At 38.6% G+C, this 17,911-nt stretch overlaps 1 protein-coding gene across 1 annotated transcript in view; it reads left to right on the top strand.

Moving 5' to 3' along the window:
- Positions 1 to 1,679: 1,679 nt before the first annotated feature.
- LOC150094549 (uncharacterized) overlaps positions 1,680 to 17,911 on the top strand; it is a 71,637-nt gene continuing 55,405 nt past the window's right edge. Inside the window, exon 1 of the mRNA XM_090412109.1 lies at positions 1,680 to 1,776. The gene's annotated coding sequence lies outside the window, so the exon portion shown is untranslated. The remainder of the gene's footprint in view (positions 1,777 to 17,911) is intronic.

Here is a 17,911-nt window from a genome sequence, read left to right on the forward strand (position 1 = left end):
CTCCTGAAGATACAGGTGTGTAGCTAAGGGATTCGGTAACTTGGAAGAAATCTTTCGAATGAGCTTTATTTGGCTCTGCACTGTGAATAATTTTGTCTGTGCTGATTTAATTAAAAATCATCTGAAATTAAGAGAAATTCTGATAATTCAGCATCGCAAGCCCACTTTTGACATTCAGGAAGAAACTGTAGATGTAATATGATCCTTAGAAACCTCTCTTTGTGACCACTGGTGACAAAAAGGTTGTTTCTTCTCCTTCACTCTTCGTGTTCTCGATGTTCATATTTCTTTTTAAGCTTTGATAACCACTCTTTTTGCTCTCAGATTTTACTTGCATACAACCAGTCAGAATTTTTCTCGTGTGATGTGGAAGCAACGTTACAATAGGATCGCCTTTTCATTAAAAACGTATCTTTGAAATATTGTCAATTATCTATTAGTTGGAGTTTAAACTTTTTCCCCCCTCATTTAAAGCTTTGTTTAGAGGTGAAATTAAGTCTATTTTCCAGTTGAATTATGCAGAGTAACACGTCATGTCGATGTTCACAAATAAACTCATTTGTCTGTTCTGTTTTATGCTTGCGCGTAGGTCCACAGTGTACCATCTCACGTCCCGTACAGGCTTTCGAAACCAGATCCCATATAATAGGTAGCTAATCTTTTCTCCTGTAGTCACCTGTCTCTGTATATTGCCAGTTTGCCTATCTGTCCAAGTTCCAGGGAGGAAAAAACCATCCATTTCCGTAATGAAAAACCCCGATAAAAGTTCTTCGCGTCGTAGACGGGATTCGAACCCAAAAATAAATATCACTTTCTTATTCCAATGATCTTAACCGTGAAAAAAATGGCATCGTTATTCATTTGCGAGAATTTCAAAGCTTAAAAACAGGCTGAAGAGAGATTAAACAGATGCCCGATATGCGTTAACATATGAAACAGTGAGTGGACCACAAGTAATTTTACTTTATCAAGTATATGGAGTTGGTTTTCTCAAGTTTATAAAGAAGTAACCGTGTTAAGACGTGTAAATGCATAAGTAAAATAAACAGCAGAAATATTTGACATTCAATGCTTCGGTATACGTTTTCTCGTTAGCGGAAGTAGCAATAAGAGATCTAATGACAGGATTATTGCTTGCACGAGTTGCGTCCTAGCCCTCTTAACACACAGCAATAAATAATGTCAGACAAGAGGAAGGAATTTTAACGGAGTGAACACTAATTGAAAGATCAGAGTGGGTTTACAGCCGTCATAACTTAAATTGACCCTGTGGTCAACGCGGTCGGGTGTCGAAAGGTTTTACGACAGGCCATTATGCAGGTGTAAGGCGCATGACTTCAAAGAACACGTTCGATTCATCTTCTCAACTTGTTGCAGTTAAGACAGCGCTTAGCAGGTCCTAAACAATTACCCGACCAAGTAGGTCTATTTATTCCGTTCCCCTTATTTGTGACTTGCCACTTCGGAGGGGGGCAAGGGTTTATGGCCTGCACGCGCTGTAGTCCACGGGGAGAGAGAGAGAGAGACAGAGAGACAGACAGAGCGGGAATCATCGAATTAAACGACTACGAAGCCATCAACTGGCGCTTCTATTTGCTGGCTCTCGGCAGACAAAAGCGATCCGGGCGCCCCATCACGTGGTTTGGCGCAGCCATCCAGCGCGCGCTGACACAGAGACGCCGAAACCTCCTCCGTCATCAGGGAACTACAAGAGCGAACTTTGATGCGTTTTTTGCTGCTTACTCCCGATTCGTGTGACGGATACCTCTCCCACAGGTAAGAGACATTATTTGATCTTTGTAGAAGTGGACCGCATGCTTGGTTTGGCTGGGTCGGGCGTAATTGTTTCTTTTTCTGCCGATTTCTGTAGCAACTGTTGTGATCGTACTAAGCCTCGGCGTTCCAAAATGGCGACAGATAATCGTCGTCTTCGTGTGCGTTCAGATTTGCTACGGATCTCTCGTGTAGTGTTTCTTGAAATGGCGGATTGCATCGCAGGTACAACGCTCGAGAGGATACCGATCTTCGTTATTCTGTCAGCGTATTCTTCTGTGCACTGATTCATAGACTTTGCAAAGGAGCAGACGGAGGGAGGTTACTGATGTCTCCTCGCGAATCTCGGAATGAACTGCAGGCAATGTTGCCGACATACGCCCTGCGTTCTCGGCTTCGTAAGTTCATTTCTAAGCATTGGTTGAAGATGAAAGCTTCAGATTTTACAGAGACATCTTTCAAAGTTTTCTTCATCATCCTGTTTATAGGAATTCGAGCTGGAGAAAAAAACACAGGTGCAATTTCGATCATTTGTAAGAGGTAGTCATACTAAGCTTCGTTCCATCGTCGACCGCGAGCCGACATCACCAACTTTGGAGTGAAATAACGAGCAAGTTATCAGCAATTGCGCTACACGATAATTTTGGGTGGATTCCCAATACATTTGGGGATCGTGTAATGACGTGTCCTACACCAATATTCTTGTAAGTTTCGAGATCGGAACTTAAATTCATTAAGAGGACGGTGTTCACCGTTTTCACGCATGCTCAGACCATCCAAGGCGGCAAAGAGATTGCCGTGTATCAGCCAGCAACTCGAAACGGTAGTGTATCACCTGTCTCGGTTACCAGTTCCGGTGTCACGTCTCCTATAGGATTCACATTTCATTCCTCATTCAACGTACGTCTCACTAGCAGAGGGTAAAGTTCACGTGATGACATTTGAGTAGTGGCACTGAAGTTGTTCGAAAATGTCCGGCATTGTTGAACTGGTACTGAAAAGCGTACTGTCTTAACAGTGCCGGTACTTTCTGCTTAATTCGTAAATGTGGATTAGTTGTCGAAGGAAGAAACGCCAAGATGTCTGATCAGAAAATATCGACATGTGCCCGTGGTACAGGATACCAAATAAAGAGGATGAGCGAGGCGTTTACTAGTTTTAAGATAAATGGGTGGGTGGCTGTGTTTCTGCATTTCCATATACGTTGTTCGAGGTCGGAACTTAAATTCATTAAGAGAACGGAGTTCATCGCTTCCCATAGTGATGCGTTTTCGTTTCTGGTATTTGCTGGAAATTGAAACAAATCGTAGACCACTGTTGGACAAACTGGACAGTTTGGTTTGTTATAATGAACCGAGAAATGGATAGTGCGGATTCCCCCGTTTATTTACACGGAAATTGTCCCATTTAAAAGTTGAGTTACCTTGCCTGTTCCATCCTTTGTTATGAAGTGTGTAATTAACCGAATCTGCAATTCCATGTGATTCCATATTGGAACCACGTGCAAGTGAACGGTCTTGTTTCTTTGCACGCACCGTGTCAGCTGGAAAATTTCTTACTCTGATCGTTATGGATGACTCCGTTGAAAGGAGCTTCCTGTTGACGATCCAGCGTGGAATTCGATTTACCTTTTTGTCGTGGTTTGCGCTCTTCTGATTCATCGACGCGCAATTGTTTTCTTTCCAAAAGTGTCGAAAGCTTTCCGGCTGTTGCCATACTCAACATTAGTTCTCATCCTTTCAGCATTTTGTGTCTCCATGCAGCTGTTGGCCAGTTGGCAGTTTTTTTATCACGATCCTCCTCCTTCCTTTTTAGCTCGCCTTTAGTAAACTGATTTCTTGTTTTTCTATCCAGTTTTTCTGAAACTTATTCCCAGTTTCAGCGAATTAGCTATCTGAAAGTTAACACAAACTGCTCAATTAATTGCTTACGAGTTAAATTCTTACTCCTCCTGGTTGTGATTCGCAATGCCTTGCGTTAACTATAGCTAGTTAATCCATTGCAAGATTTTCCCGTTAATCAAACTTAAAACATGCTTAAATACCATATTTTGGTAAAGGTATAGGATATATATAATGCAGCTTGTCTTCCTTCTGTATGTGTATATACGCGCGCTCTCACACATGCACACGTTTTTAAAAAATGCAGTTTATTGTTACAAGAGAAAACCTCGATTATTTCTTTCATGTGTAACATTCTTTCCACAAGCCCTCCACGGGAAACGAATGCATTGCATTATTATCGTTTCCTTTTTTTCTCCCTTTTGTTTGCTGAGGGTGGACAGTTTCCACTGACGCCACGGACCAAAGCACCTTCGAGAATCAGAATCTGAAGCAAGCGCGGTTTGCGCTTACCTCACGGGGATCTCACATCTGGTTACTCTGCTTGTGTAAGTGTAGTCACGGCAGCGTTTCAAGAATCCTGCCAGCAGTTGGCGCTGTCACTCGAGCTCCATCTCTCTCTCTCTCTCTCCGGTCTTTATATAGTTGCCGCCAGCACGTTTCTTGCATGTGGATTATAACGTCTTCAATTAGGCTTCTTTTCTCCTCGACAACAAACGAAACCGAGGCTCTGTCTCGCACATCAGGTGCTTGAAGTAGTCGAAACGACGAGTGCTTTTATGGGATCAGGTTTATTCAGAAGCGCCGGTATTCTTCAAGCTCAAAGGAAATTAAATTTGCAACTGTTGTAACACACTGATAGTTCTCAGCATTGTTCATACAACCAGCATATTTTTTCATATATTGCACTACCTGCCATCGAATTGGGATTTGAAAAATACAATTGCTCTCATAACGAAAGAATTATAGCCTTCTGACTTGACTAAGCCAAGAGAACGTGCCGAGCTCGAAACTCAAAGATCAGTGCAGTGCCTGCTACGACATTTCCTTACTACAAAGATATACGAGCAGCGGTGTCGGGAAACTTACCTTTAAAGCGGGCGTAATCCGATTTTTTTTTTTTTTCTTCTAAGTAGCTCTGATATTTAACTGCGCTTGTAACAAGAACAAGCGTTTCAGGCGATGGCGTGAAACGTTAGTGAGGTGTCCGCGAATCCAATCGTGACCTGGTTCCGAAATCGAAAATTATATATAATTTTGTAAAGAAAGGATATTCTTCATCGATGCAACATTAATTTAAAACACGTCTGCGTTGGGAAGATTCCAGATTTCCAGTAAGCCACCGATCTGTGAACGTCCGTACTGAAAAAAGGGAAATTTTTCCAACACTTGGCCCTATTCCCCCCCCCCCCCCCACTAGATCTGCAATATGGGGTCATATTTTTCAAGTTTTATTTTCACTTTTCTAATTGAATATTCTTATTTCGCTGCAAGTATTCAAGTGTATTCTCATATTTTAAATGGCGTTACGGTCTACACTTTGGAAAGATGTCAAGTATTAACCGGTTCATTGAACGTGTCATTCACGTCGGCCACAATAAACAGTTATTGTGGCCGATTTTCTCTTCTAAGGAAATATAAAGATTTTGGCAATATCTATTAGCGTGGTTGAAAATCTCCGGTCTTTCAACGCCTGTCATCGCAAGTGTTTAGAAAATCAGGACGCCGTTATTGTGCAGGAGTAACGACGGCAGCACTTTGCTTAATGATCAGACTGTATCTAGGCAAGTCAAGGACTTGTTCGTAGTCATTGAGGCACATTTGAGAAAGGTACTATGGTTAATAGGTCTTTGGCACAGCAGGACTAGTCATGTTCTGGACATGTCATCTGGACATGTCATCGTTAAGTGATGGGCCTTTCATATCTTGCCTTATGAGCTGAAGAAATTTATTTGTATAGATTTGTCCCATTGATCTTTTCTGAAGGGAAGACAAAATGTACTGACTGTTTACTTCCGATTGCATGGACTGTTACATTTTATTTTGAAGACAGGATACTTGGAAAATGATAAAGCATCGCACTAAACTCGGCCAATAGCAGTTTAAAGAACATAACGCGATCAGTGACTTTCCAGAGGACCATTCCAGCCCCAAATCTTATCTGCGAATCTGGATGAGACAAGTCACAGTAGGCCACCTTCGTCACTAAAGACACTAAAGTGCTACAGCGATAGCTTGGAATTATCGCTGATGCCTTTCAGACACTAATAAAATTAATTCGACATCTTCTGGATGTCTTAAATTCGTTCCTAAACTCAATGTGAAGACAGCAAAGTTTGAGATGTTCGTTCGTTAGAACCAAAGGTCTTTCTGAAGAACCTTTTAACGACTTCAGATTAAGGTGAGGTAACCGATTTTGAGAAGGTGCACAAGGAAACTCCGGGCAGCCCAATTTATTTATTTTTTCCCTTCAGAACAGACAAGCCGGCCGAAGAACACAGAATTATCAGATAGGACAGCCTTTATTACTTCGCTTGATTCTCAACAACAATACGATATTCACTTTTTCACTTTTTTTTTCGAGACTGATCAAAAGGAAATTTCTAATTAGGAAATTTCTGTGGCATTAATGCAATGGAGACAGTGAGAAAATTCTGAGGGCCGAAGTAGAATAATTTCGTGCACTTTTTTTTTAATGTAAATTATGCATTCATCGAAAGATACGCATTTAATGGCAAAGAGTTGCTCTTTGAAGTACTGCAACTTGTACCAGTTTCTGCAACAGTGATTTTCGTTATTATTCGTAATCAGATGACTATGAATCCACGACGGAGTAACTTTCATTAAAGTCCTTTATTTTGTTGTTGGGATACGCAGGAGTCCCTGTTACCTAGTTAAAGCATTCCAAGGGCACTGAACCAAAGACTTTGGAGACTTACATCGTATTGCTGTTGGTGATGTGAAGCTCGATTCACCCTCTCCAGTGAATTGACCTTTGCATTCAGGTCTTTGATTACGCTATTTACACAGATTTTTTTTTTTTTTACTTGAAATTAATGACAAATTCCATAATTTGTCACCGAACACATCTTAGGAAATGAATGAGAGAAATGCATTGTTTCCTAATGGGTTTACTTCCTTAAGAAAACAGTCGTATCACATGTTGATACCAAGTGATTGATCTTAAAAACACACTTTAAGGAGTGGTATTCAGCAGCAGCCTTTTCGTGTTCACTGTTGCCATAGCTGAAAACGTTCGTTTGAATACGCATGTTCCCAAAGAAAGTTCGTTTTAAGTGCCACAGTTCTCCTATCGCTCCATCAAAAGGTTTCTTCGATCGACTGATATCGCAGCTGCCGCTGTGTTGATCGCGATCGATTTGGTTCTGCCGCACTTCTCGAAGGAGTTTGTTCTTCTGACTGATCTTAAGGAAATTAGGCTACACTCGAAATTAAAAGGAAATGAGAGCTTGCTCTGATAAGAATTACTCTCCATTCGGTACATGAGATCAGTATTCCAATAAGTTAAATGAATTTTTTTTCAGGAGTTTGCAGTGTCATAGAACTGATTGCCTTTCCTTTTACACAACGTTCCACAATCGTATCTTTGTCTCCCCTTAAAACAGCGTTTTGTTTCCCCTCCTGTTACCTTTGGCAACTGTTGTACGTCACGTGCTTTTTCTTCCGCGTGTCCTCAGTACGTGTGGGTATCTAAACAAGAATCCCACATCGTGTAATTTAATCGATCTTATTTCTCCAGCTGCAGCTGCCTCCCGTCTTCAATAGCAGCATCGTGTTGCTGCTCATCACATCCGTCGTAGATGGACGCCATTCATTCTCCTCTGAAATAAATGTTATCAGACCCTTTTCTAATCGTCAAAGAATCTTTGAAATACTTATACACGCTAATCTTAAGTTGAAGGCAGCAGTATCTTTCCATTTTTTATGTTCAAGCTCTGGTCCAAACGTAATAAAACGATATCTTCTTGCCGTTCGTCGAATTTTGTTCGCGTTTTCTCAGCGGTACGCTTACGACACTTGGAAAACCACTGCTTCTAACCCAGAGGAGGGAAAACATATAGCGAGCAGCCGTGCCTGACGGTTGTTTACAGGTCATTTGACGTGCGGTGGCTGCCGATGTTACTCAACATTTAAAGCGGGTTGTTAGCCGCGGAGGTAGCGTGTCTAATGCGATCGTTGGTTGGCCGTACGTTCGGTACGTACCCGTATGTTAGTGGTTTATTGAGGTATCCCACCTCTTCTTTTGCAATGGACTTTCCCACTGAGTGCCGTGACCGACCGTGGTCTGCTTGCTGCCGTGGTGCACTGCTGAAAATAACCGGTGTTGGCTCATCCCGCGTGTCGTTCTCCCTGTTTGATCGAGGAATGGACAGACACAATTTCTAATGCGGTTTGCAAAGTTGGCGTGTGATCTTGCATTAACTGACGGGCCGAGATATAAGGTTTTCTTTTCGAAAGTTTAAATAGATGTCTCTTTCTTACTTTTGTGTGGATTTCAGTTCTTCCGTCTGCGCGTGCAATTTTCTCCCTTCTTAGATCGTGCTTCTATGAATGGTTCATTATACCTCCTGTGACTCCTTTCTCACATCTTTTGTTCGGTCCTCAGGCTTATTTTCGTATTAGAATTTAGCATAGATTTAATTAATTTTTTTAATAATTGAAACGGTATTGATTTAATTCCCTCGATTGTGACAAAAGTGTAAACATTAATTTGAAATAAAAGTAACTCACATTTAAAATTTTTCAGTTAAAGTCCTTGAGGAAGTTTAAGTTTTCGGTGCGTTTTTATTTGTACTTTAATGAATACAAATAGCACATTGTTTGGCTTTTTTTTATTGTATAATATATACTATATTATACTACCCAGTTTTACGACATATTCCTCTTGTCATGTAAGTCTTCCAGTCAATTTCATATAATATCCATGGAATTTACATAATGATAATGGGGGGGGGGAGGGGAGGTTCAGGCTTAACCCTCTCATGCATGAATTTTTATATTCATTTATAAAAAAAATTATATGATGATACAGTACCATTAAATTTGTGCTCTGTATTATGTCCTCATCTGAGGACATCGTTTTTATGTGTCCTCATATGAGGCTCTTATGCATGAGAGGGTTAAAGATACTGCTTCGATCAGGAAGTACAACAGAGCTTAAGATTTTTCCTCCATCTCACAGCTGTTTTTGAATAAAACAAATTAAATGAATTGTTCCTGTTAAATTTTCTAAATTAAGTATTTTTTCTTTTATTATTATTTTTATTTTTGGGTAATAACACTCGAAATGATATCCTTAAAAATCCGAAGATAAATCAGTATTGGATTCTGCTGGTATTTTACAAGAAATTGATTTTTTGCAGTCATTTGTTTAAAATGTTTTGACGTATCTGTTTCTAAACTGAAAAATTCAGAACTTTCTCGTGAAAATACTTAGACTTTGTGTCGTGAAGGAGGGGAAAGTAAAAGTGATTCTGCAAATAATTGTCTCTCGTTCCGTGACAGTATGTCGGATCTTCGAGACTTCCTCATCCTCTTTATAATTAAGAATGACTTCTTATTCTAGGATTCTGCTTGATTCATTTTATTTAAAAACCATATCTTTTGATTTTTGAAGTTTTTTATTTATTTATTTAAATGTGCTTTGCAACAATGTACTTTCCTGTCTGAGCACTAGTTTGTCAAAGGTTAGTTAAATTACGAATCTTTAGATTGATAATTATTTACCAGGACTTTTGTTCACACACACAAAAAAATAGTTTTGTAAGTTTCGGTAATTATTTGCATGTGGTGTGAGGATCAGTCCGAATGGACTGATTCTTTACACCACATGCAAAAAAATTCAATTTGTACCGATATCTGACAAGAATATACTTGCAAATACGACAAGGGAACCAGAATGATTTGATAAATGTAAAAAAAAAAATCTACTATTATCGCATATTTTAAATAAAAGTGTAAGATAGGAATTCATGCTTCAGTTTTGGGAGGGACGTTTGAGACGAAATTTGAGTTGTTGTTTTTTTTAATCTTATTTAAATAATATTATATTTTTGACTCTCACTAAACACTTTTAAATTTGCATTCCAATTCAGAAATAAACGACTTTTTTTTTTTTGTTAATTAAAAATTCCCATTGCTTTGCTCTGATTTATTAACGTAAGTAGCGATCGCTCAGTCCTGCACTGGAACCACCATCAACTCTCACTTCTATAACATTTTATTGCTATTAGGTTGTTGGTATGCATTTTAAACTGCAAACACACTCTAGATTTTAAAGATAACTATAACATTTATATATGATTTGTGTCCGAGGCTGTTGGGGTTATTATTCCACCATTAAACGCAATTCCTGACCACGTTACTTAAACAAATCGCCTAATTAACAGCCTTCACACGCACGCATTTTTTCATTTTTCGACTAGCGAAATATCTTATAAAGATATTTGGGTGATCCCTAAAATTGCCCTTTTGACACCGAACTGTGTGCATCTCCACCTCTCTAGAAGCTGCTCTTAGCACGTACTACAATTGCTGATAACGTGTGCGGTTTCGACATCATCGTTGGAGTCATTGTTACAATGGAGAATTATCACGTGCTTAAGTACGCAAATACTCACAAGCAAGCGTTCCTGTCATACTTCTACCTGAGAAGTAAAAGGTTTGCAATATCATAAAGCGAACAGTGTGTTCTACATTCCGGAAAGGGGGGGGGGTGATGCTGTTAGCACTTAATACAAGCAGAGATGACGTGCGCAGTTTCGATATTACTGTAATAATGATGTCACTATTACAACTGTGGTAGAGGTAGACCGTAGGTGGCTACCACAATTATCGCGTGTATACGTACACTGCAGCTAAGGTCCTAATGTTTTGAGCAGGTTGTTTTTTTATTTAAAAAAAAATTTATCGTGTATGTATTTAACTACAATATCAAACTGCAGAGTTTTTAGGAATACTTTTTCCCTAAAACTTGTTTGCAAGGGAAGGATGGGTATGATTGACATACAAGAATTGTATCATAGTATGTCGAAATTCCTGCTGAAATTTCTATTAAAGAACTGTAGGGAGAAATGAAAGCAATGTTGCCCACGTCTTAAGCGACGTTCGCCCAAGTGAATTTAAAATGGCATTGGAGAATGTGTGAGGACGAGATTTTATCACGAGCGCTTTTATTTGAAAATACAGCCGATAATTCCAGCTGACGTGTGTAACATTATTGCTTTTGTGTGTATTTAAGAGCTTTCAGCCAAAAATCCACTTATTTTAAATGAATAATTTTGGTCTTATTAATTGGCATACATCACTAGTACTCGTTCTCAACCAATAGCGTACTTTCGACTTCTGCTGTGGGAGGGATGTTTGTCTTTAGGTAGAAGATAAACTTCATTGTCCAGTGTAAAATCACCTCTCCTTTCGCTAAAGACCTGAAGTGACTTGAAGAAGTTTCATGTTTGGTCTCTAAAGAGAGGTTTACGGATCATGTAAAATATGTAAATTAAATTTTAAAAACCCCATGATACTGATGCACAATAGGATTAAAACCCTTCGTGGGTAGGAGTGACATAAAACACGGACTAAGAAGCGATAACTGCTATAATTACCTGAAAAATAACGGAAATGATATTGCGGTAAACGTTTGAGGTTGTGAGTTTTCGCGATATACACCTGCCACGTCGAATCTTAAACGTATGCGAATGTGGTGGTGTTGAGATACGCAAAAGAGAATAATTCATTCATTGAAATGAGCGGAACACTCGTGAAACCACAATTCTCTCACTCCTCACACTACCCTTATATTTTTCGATCTCTGCCGTTAGCTGTGTGTTTGTTCGTTCATCTCAACATTCGCTTTTGTAGAAGATATTAAGCTGAGAACGAAGTCATTGTCCTCTCACAGATACGTGACAATACAAGATGCATTCCGTTTGGTGTACATCGCAAAAACTAAGCAAAAAATTGTGCTCTCATTTTTCTGCATATTCTTGCCAAGGCAAATCGTGTATGAAGTTATTCTTTCACATTCTTCCTCTAAAGGCCTGGTTAGCCGCGTGGTTAGCGTGTTCGCTCTTTTCCCAAAAGGCTGCGGGTTCGAATCTCGCAATGGGTGTGCGTGGATGTTTGTGATTGTCCTACTCACTCTGTGTGGAAAGGTATCTGTGATCCTATCATTTCTTCAAGCAGAAGACTTCACTCTCAGAATCCGGTGAGGTACGGGGATGACCATACGACGTCTGCAGACGTCAAATGTAATTTTTTTTTTTTTTTAAATGCCAAATGAAATTGATGGTACAGAATTTTGGTAGTACGTAGTATTTCCAAGATGCATATGGATGATGGACTCTGCTTTCAATTGTTTCCTTTAAAGGATAAATTACAAAAAAAATGGAATTTTTATTGCGTTGTTCATACAAGTTATCCTTTTTCGAAAACAGATGAAAATAAGGGCGATTCTTTTCCACATTAACCCTGTCTTTTTTTTTTTTTTTTTTTTTTTTTTTTTTTTTTTTTTTTTTTCTGTGCAGAATGAGACATTTCCCATAAAACGATGCTTCAAAACAATTTTGATATATGTGATGGTTAAATAACGCTGGCAACAGCTAAAATCGAGCTCTGTGCGTTTAGTTTTATTAAAATAATGGATTCAACTTAAACGCAAATATGCTCTATAGGAACGATGCTTATTTGAAAAGGGTAAAAGCGACGAAACCTGGTAAATCGGGAAAAGATATCATCTGAATGCAATGTATTGTGGATGGTGTTAACGTGCCACATCAGTCGCTCAAAAACTCACCTTCGTCATAAATGGCGAATTGCTTTGAAAACATTTCTTAGAAGTTTCTTTTGTAAGAGTTATTTCTGCTTCCTGTCGGAGTCAGTCAGTTTTGGAAAAAAAAAAAAAAAAAAATGTTTGTATACAAAATAGCAAATCCGTTGTGGATGCGTTTTGCATCAATGTGCAGCCTATTAAATGTTGCTTTTTCCATTCCTTCAGGATGAACCCAAAGGTAAGAAAACAAATTTGGGACTTTTACTAAAATATGCTGTCATTCCAATTTTAGCTTAAATCAAACGACTTTTAGGCACAGATAGCTTAGTTCGATTCGGGGATTACCTGCAGCGGAGAAGTGAAGTTATTCCTTGTGATTTTCCTGTTACATAACTGTTTGCTTAAAAATTTATACTTCTCGGCAATGGAAAGCAGTTTTGACGATATTTTGCGTACGCATTTTTCATACCGAGAATACGAAATCAAGTTAAAATTCTTAAAGACGGTAAACAAATTTAAGAATTTTTTAATAATGTTGCCTTACCACAGCACACCCCTATCAGTATCCTCCGTACGCCACTACATTCCACATATCCTTGCTACTGCAGTCTTCCACAGAGAAAAAAAAATAGTATCCTTTCATTAAAATAAATATATAAAACTTTAATTTTTTTATTACTAGCAGGAATGCCATTTTTCGGCTGGATAATGCAGAACGTTACCCATTTTGTTATCCAATCACACACGATGGTTACATTGTTTTCTTCAATGAAACTCTGGACTCTCTTCTCCCGAAACAAAAGCGACTAGCTAGAGAGCACATGTAGTTCATAAACTCAGTATTAGCTTCCTCGTCATAAATAACTCCCAAATGATCAATCCGGAGCTCGCAACATCATGTCGTCTTTCTTCGTCGTCTTTCTTCGTCGTCTTCTTTTTCAATCAGTCGTTTTATTCCTTCTTTATCTTTCTGCTTAAGGAGTGTACCTGTGGGCGTTCTCATCACATTTCTTTGCCGATGATTGTTTTAAATGAGCCCTTGTGCCGCAGGTACAAGCCCCCTTTATAACACTTTTTTTGGTTGTGTGTTATAAACCTAACACACAACCAAAAAATCTCCACCTCCAACCTAAATTTTTGAATCTCATCCTACACCACGTTTTAGGGTCTTCTTTTCTTTTTCAGTCATTGTCCAGATTCCTGACCCATAATAATGCTCCCTAGTTATTTTTTATTAGGGAAAATTATTCAAGATTATAATATATAGAAGGCTTCAGTCCGGTAGTTTTAATTGTCTTTTAAGTATCGCCAACTAAGGCAACTCCAATGTTGAAAGTTATATTCTCATAAGAGCTCTGGTAATTTGTTAAAGATTTAAGTTTCTTTTTATATGGTTATAAAAGCAATATTAAGAATATTCTTTATATCCATAATTGCATTATCTATGAAATTATATTCTTATTTATGAAAACGATAGATAAGAATACGAATAAGAAGAACGGTGACCAAGAACGTGCTCTTAGCCATCACTTCTAACTTTTCTTTCTCCTAAGCACTGACTATCTCGGAGAAAATACGTCTTGAGTATTTAAGTTTATCAACCGCTTTTGTTTTATTTCCCAGTCTCCAAACTGCACTTCGTTGGCTCTGCTTATTCTCATCCCATACTCGTTTGTTATTTGTTTAAATTTGGTCAACGTGTTCGCTAGATTTTCCCAGCTGGAAACTTTTTCCCGTCGTCTGAAGGAATTTATGATCGTTATCTCTTCTCCATTGATTACGATCCCTTTCTTTATTCCTTCAGGAACTCAAGATTGACATTTTCTGGCTGAGTAGGAAACTGCCTTACTTTTCTACAACGTTTAAATTCTGTTTCTCCGGAAATCGGAAAGAAAGACATCTAGTTTCCACTTTTTATATTATATAGTTCTGTGATTTTAATTTCATTCCAGATAATTCTATGTGTATCTATTCCTTTCCATAATTAAGCAAATTTCAACTACAATGTAATCATCATCAGCAATACTGATGACAATCATTGTAGTTGAAATGTGCGACTGTTTGGTTTCGTGTGACCGGATTGCAAAGTGTTCATGAGCAGAAATTGGCGTATTCATAAAATGAACATCCTTAAATCAATATAAGAATGAAAAATAATTTCAATACATTTTATTATTAGCGCATTAATGACATAAATTCGTTACTGAGTATCAGAGAAGACGTTGGATTCTTCATATTTACTTTCCAAGATTGGAATGGTTCCGGACCGCTTGATTGTTTACTGTAAAATTTTCCGTATTTGATTGGCCAATCAACAAAAAAATTTCAGGGCACTAAATTTGAACTCGTAGCTTACTTTTCGGTACTCTTTTTTAATATTGCGAAATCTCGATATCTAATCCATAGATAGGCGGATGTGGAACATACATCGAGACCTAGATATCCCGGTGGTGGGAGGATGGAAAGGTCAAAGAAAATCATGGCGAATGCTGCTTTTGATGAAAAACGTAAACTTTGCTAAAAATAATTTTAGCAAAGACGGATGGGTTAGAGCCTTATATTTTTTTTTAAGTTTTTTTTTTTTTCATTCGCATCCAAAGAAGAGTTGTAAACCTATAGTACATTAGCAACGCTGGTGTACTAACGGTGAGATACTTCGAGGATCCTGCTCTAAAGAGTGCACTTGGTCTTTTGTTAGGTCACCTTTTTATCCATGTACCTTAGGACTGGAATTCACAGCGCTTGTAGGTTGCAGAGCAGAGACGTTAATCTCCTTGGCCGTCACTTGTAGCCAGAAATCAATAAAACATCAGGTCAGCACTATCTCATCATATTTCAGCATACACTTTATAATGTTCAAATTATTGCATAAATTTAGGCATTGATTTAATAAGAAGAATGACATACTTTTTTTTTGCATTTGTTTTTTGTAGAAGATTTCAAAGATGTTCATTGTTAGTAGAGAACTTATTTTTATGAAGTTCGTTTTCATAAATATCGATTCGTTATATGCATATACGAGGTAATCGTTTTTATAATTACTTGGAGAATTATTCGTTCACAGCACATCTGACTCCCCAATAAACAAATACAGGTTCACCGTCTATTTAAACCTGTGATAAACCTTTTAAATTCCAGAAGTCGTAATAAATTTGGGGACTTTCAAAACGTAAGACTACAATGATTATATACAGATGAGCGAATTAGACTGAAATCATCGCTGTTCGTGAGAAATCCTTCTGCACTCTGGATGCGGACCGTAGACCACCATTTTTAAGGTGCTCTATTCTAGGATTTTACTCGATTGGCGCGCCATCCAATAGGACTTCATCAATGGAAGATTCAGAAGTGAAACTCCATCCATTTCACTTCCGTGGTATTATTAAGCATGCAGCCTCACTCGTGGCACTCTTTTCGTGTGTCCGGTAATACTGTTCCGTAGCACGGTAACGTCTCCTTAAGGATGGATGTTTCAAAGTGCTTGATCTCTTACACATCCTTCACGTCACTGTGATTAATCCGACATTATTGTTAATCTTGCTTTTGTATTCAATTTATGTTAATTGTAACCTTATTTCATCATAGAAGGGAAGAAAGTAAACAAAAAAAAAATGCTTAGTCAATACAAAAAAGAAATTAACCCGTTCGTCACGTAGCTAAGGTTTATGACAATGGAGTGTAAATGCGATCTGTTTTATCCTTTCTCTTTTATCATACACGTCACTCTTTTACTTAATTTCCGATTCACACCTGCCAAAGCGTATCTTGCGAATAAACTCCTGCTTCTTTGGAGAGGTAGTGCTTTTAAAGTGGTGGGAATTACGTAAGCATGCGTCTCAGCAAACCTTTTCTTTCCCTTGTGTGCATTGCGGTTGAGGCTTCAGACTGCAAGAATGGAAGCAAAACCATGACGGATGCATTTGCAGACGACCATTGCAGTAAGGAGTTTCCCCGCGTGCGGAGGGTTGAATGACATACATGTGAGGTACTGGGCGGGTGGTCTTGGCTGGAGGGCAGACAGGAAATTAATCTCCCGTGTTCAGTGGTCGCTTTGACAGCTTCCACGCGGCCGAGGAAGGGAGCTGTGGGGCAGCACAATAGCATCGTGTGTAGGCTCACGCCGCTAAACATCCCTGTTTGTTGGCTCACGCGAGCGATAGAGTACGGCATTTAAGTACGCTATTGTAGATAAACGTCTCGGCCACTTCACCCCACCACGGATAATTGGATATAAAATACTGAAGGGAGATTTAGATGGTTAACTGCCGACATTCTTCTATGTAGGTAAAGGGGGAGTCGGGCAATAATCACCCACTCTACGAAAATGATGGTGGCTGTAAATGGCCGTGCTTCACACTTCAACAGGCAATTATCGGTTGTTTGTCGGTCCGTGAGAGGAGCAATGATTGCCCCAAGAAATGAACATGCGCTTTCTTGACTAGTATCATCAAAGAGAAAGCAACATTGAAATCAACTTTGCCTTTTTTTTACCGACAGTCACTTACAGCGATAACGCAAGATTCCCCTGGCATCGAATATGCCATACAACATCCCCAAGAAATAGAGCGTCCGTGGCTATTGGTCCAAAGATATACCAAAAAGGAAACTGTGTCACTAGGGTATAATATTTGTCTGCGCAACGTAATTGAACTATGTCATGTTTTGAGAATTATCACCAGATAATACCCTCAAGCGCTACTTCGTTTTCTTCGTACAGAACTTTTAACCTTCATTTCATGCAGTGTTAAAATGAGTTACTATCGCAATTTTAACTTTGTGCATCGCTTTAGCATTCTGTGCATGATTGCGCCTGTGCCTTCACAATCTTTGACCCAATAGTACCGCCGTTTAATTTCAGTGAAACGCCGGTGCAGGAAGGTTATCTGCATCAGCTGCGTGTAAAAGGAAATTCATGTACATGTAGAAGTGCACGTGTCTTATTAAGAAATAGCGCATAACTGCTTAGCTGCGTGTGGTCCATACAATTTACCCATATAAGTAATCATCTTTGCTCCAGACCAGTGTTGAAGCCAAACCTGCCTCACAAAGGATGGGATGGAATTACAAAAGTTGGCGGAGATGTAAGCATGATTTTCTAATATACATTTTAATATACATATAATAAACGTCTCCAAGGGCATTTCTCTCTTTAGTAGCCATTTCATGTGTAATAAACTAATGTTTCGAATATGTGGTTGATTGTTAACTCTGTGATTGGTCATCTGCAATACAATATCACTAAAACAGTATTGCATCGGAGATCTTAAAAATTAGACATGAAGTACTAATGGTTTTAAGAATTGGACTTCAACTTTAAAATTCTGGTAAAGAAACAAGTATTATTCTGTAGAATTTGACTACGTTTCTAAAAAATATGTCAATGAATCTTTTAAAAATCTATTTACACACACAATCTCTCTCATAACCAACATCTACAGGCTTTGTGATGAATACAATATGATGTGGTTCCTATTGTTATTGATAATTAGTTTCTTTCAGTGATATA

This window comes from Typopeltis vanoorti, chromosome 22 (assembly GCF_054136105.1).
Source record: "Typopeltis vanoorti isolate ZY-2024b chromosome 22, IOZ_Tvanoo_1.0, whole genome shotgun sequence".
In the NCBI taxonomy this organism is placed as follows: Eukaryota; Metazoa; Arthropoda; class Arachnida; order Uropygi; family Thelyphonidae; genus Typopeltis; species Typopeltis vanoorti.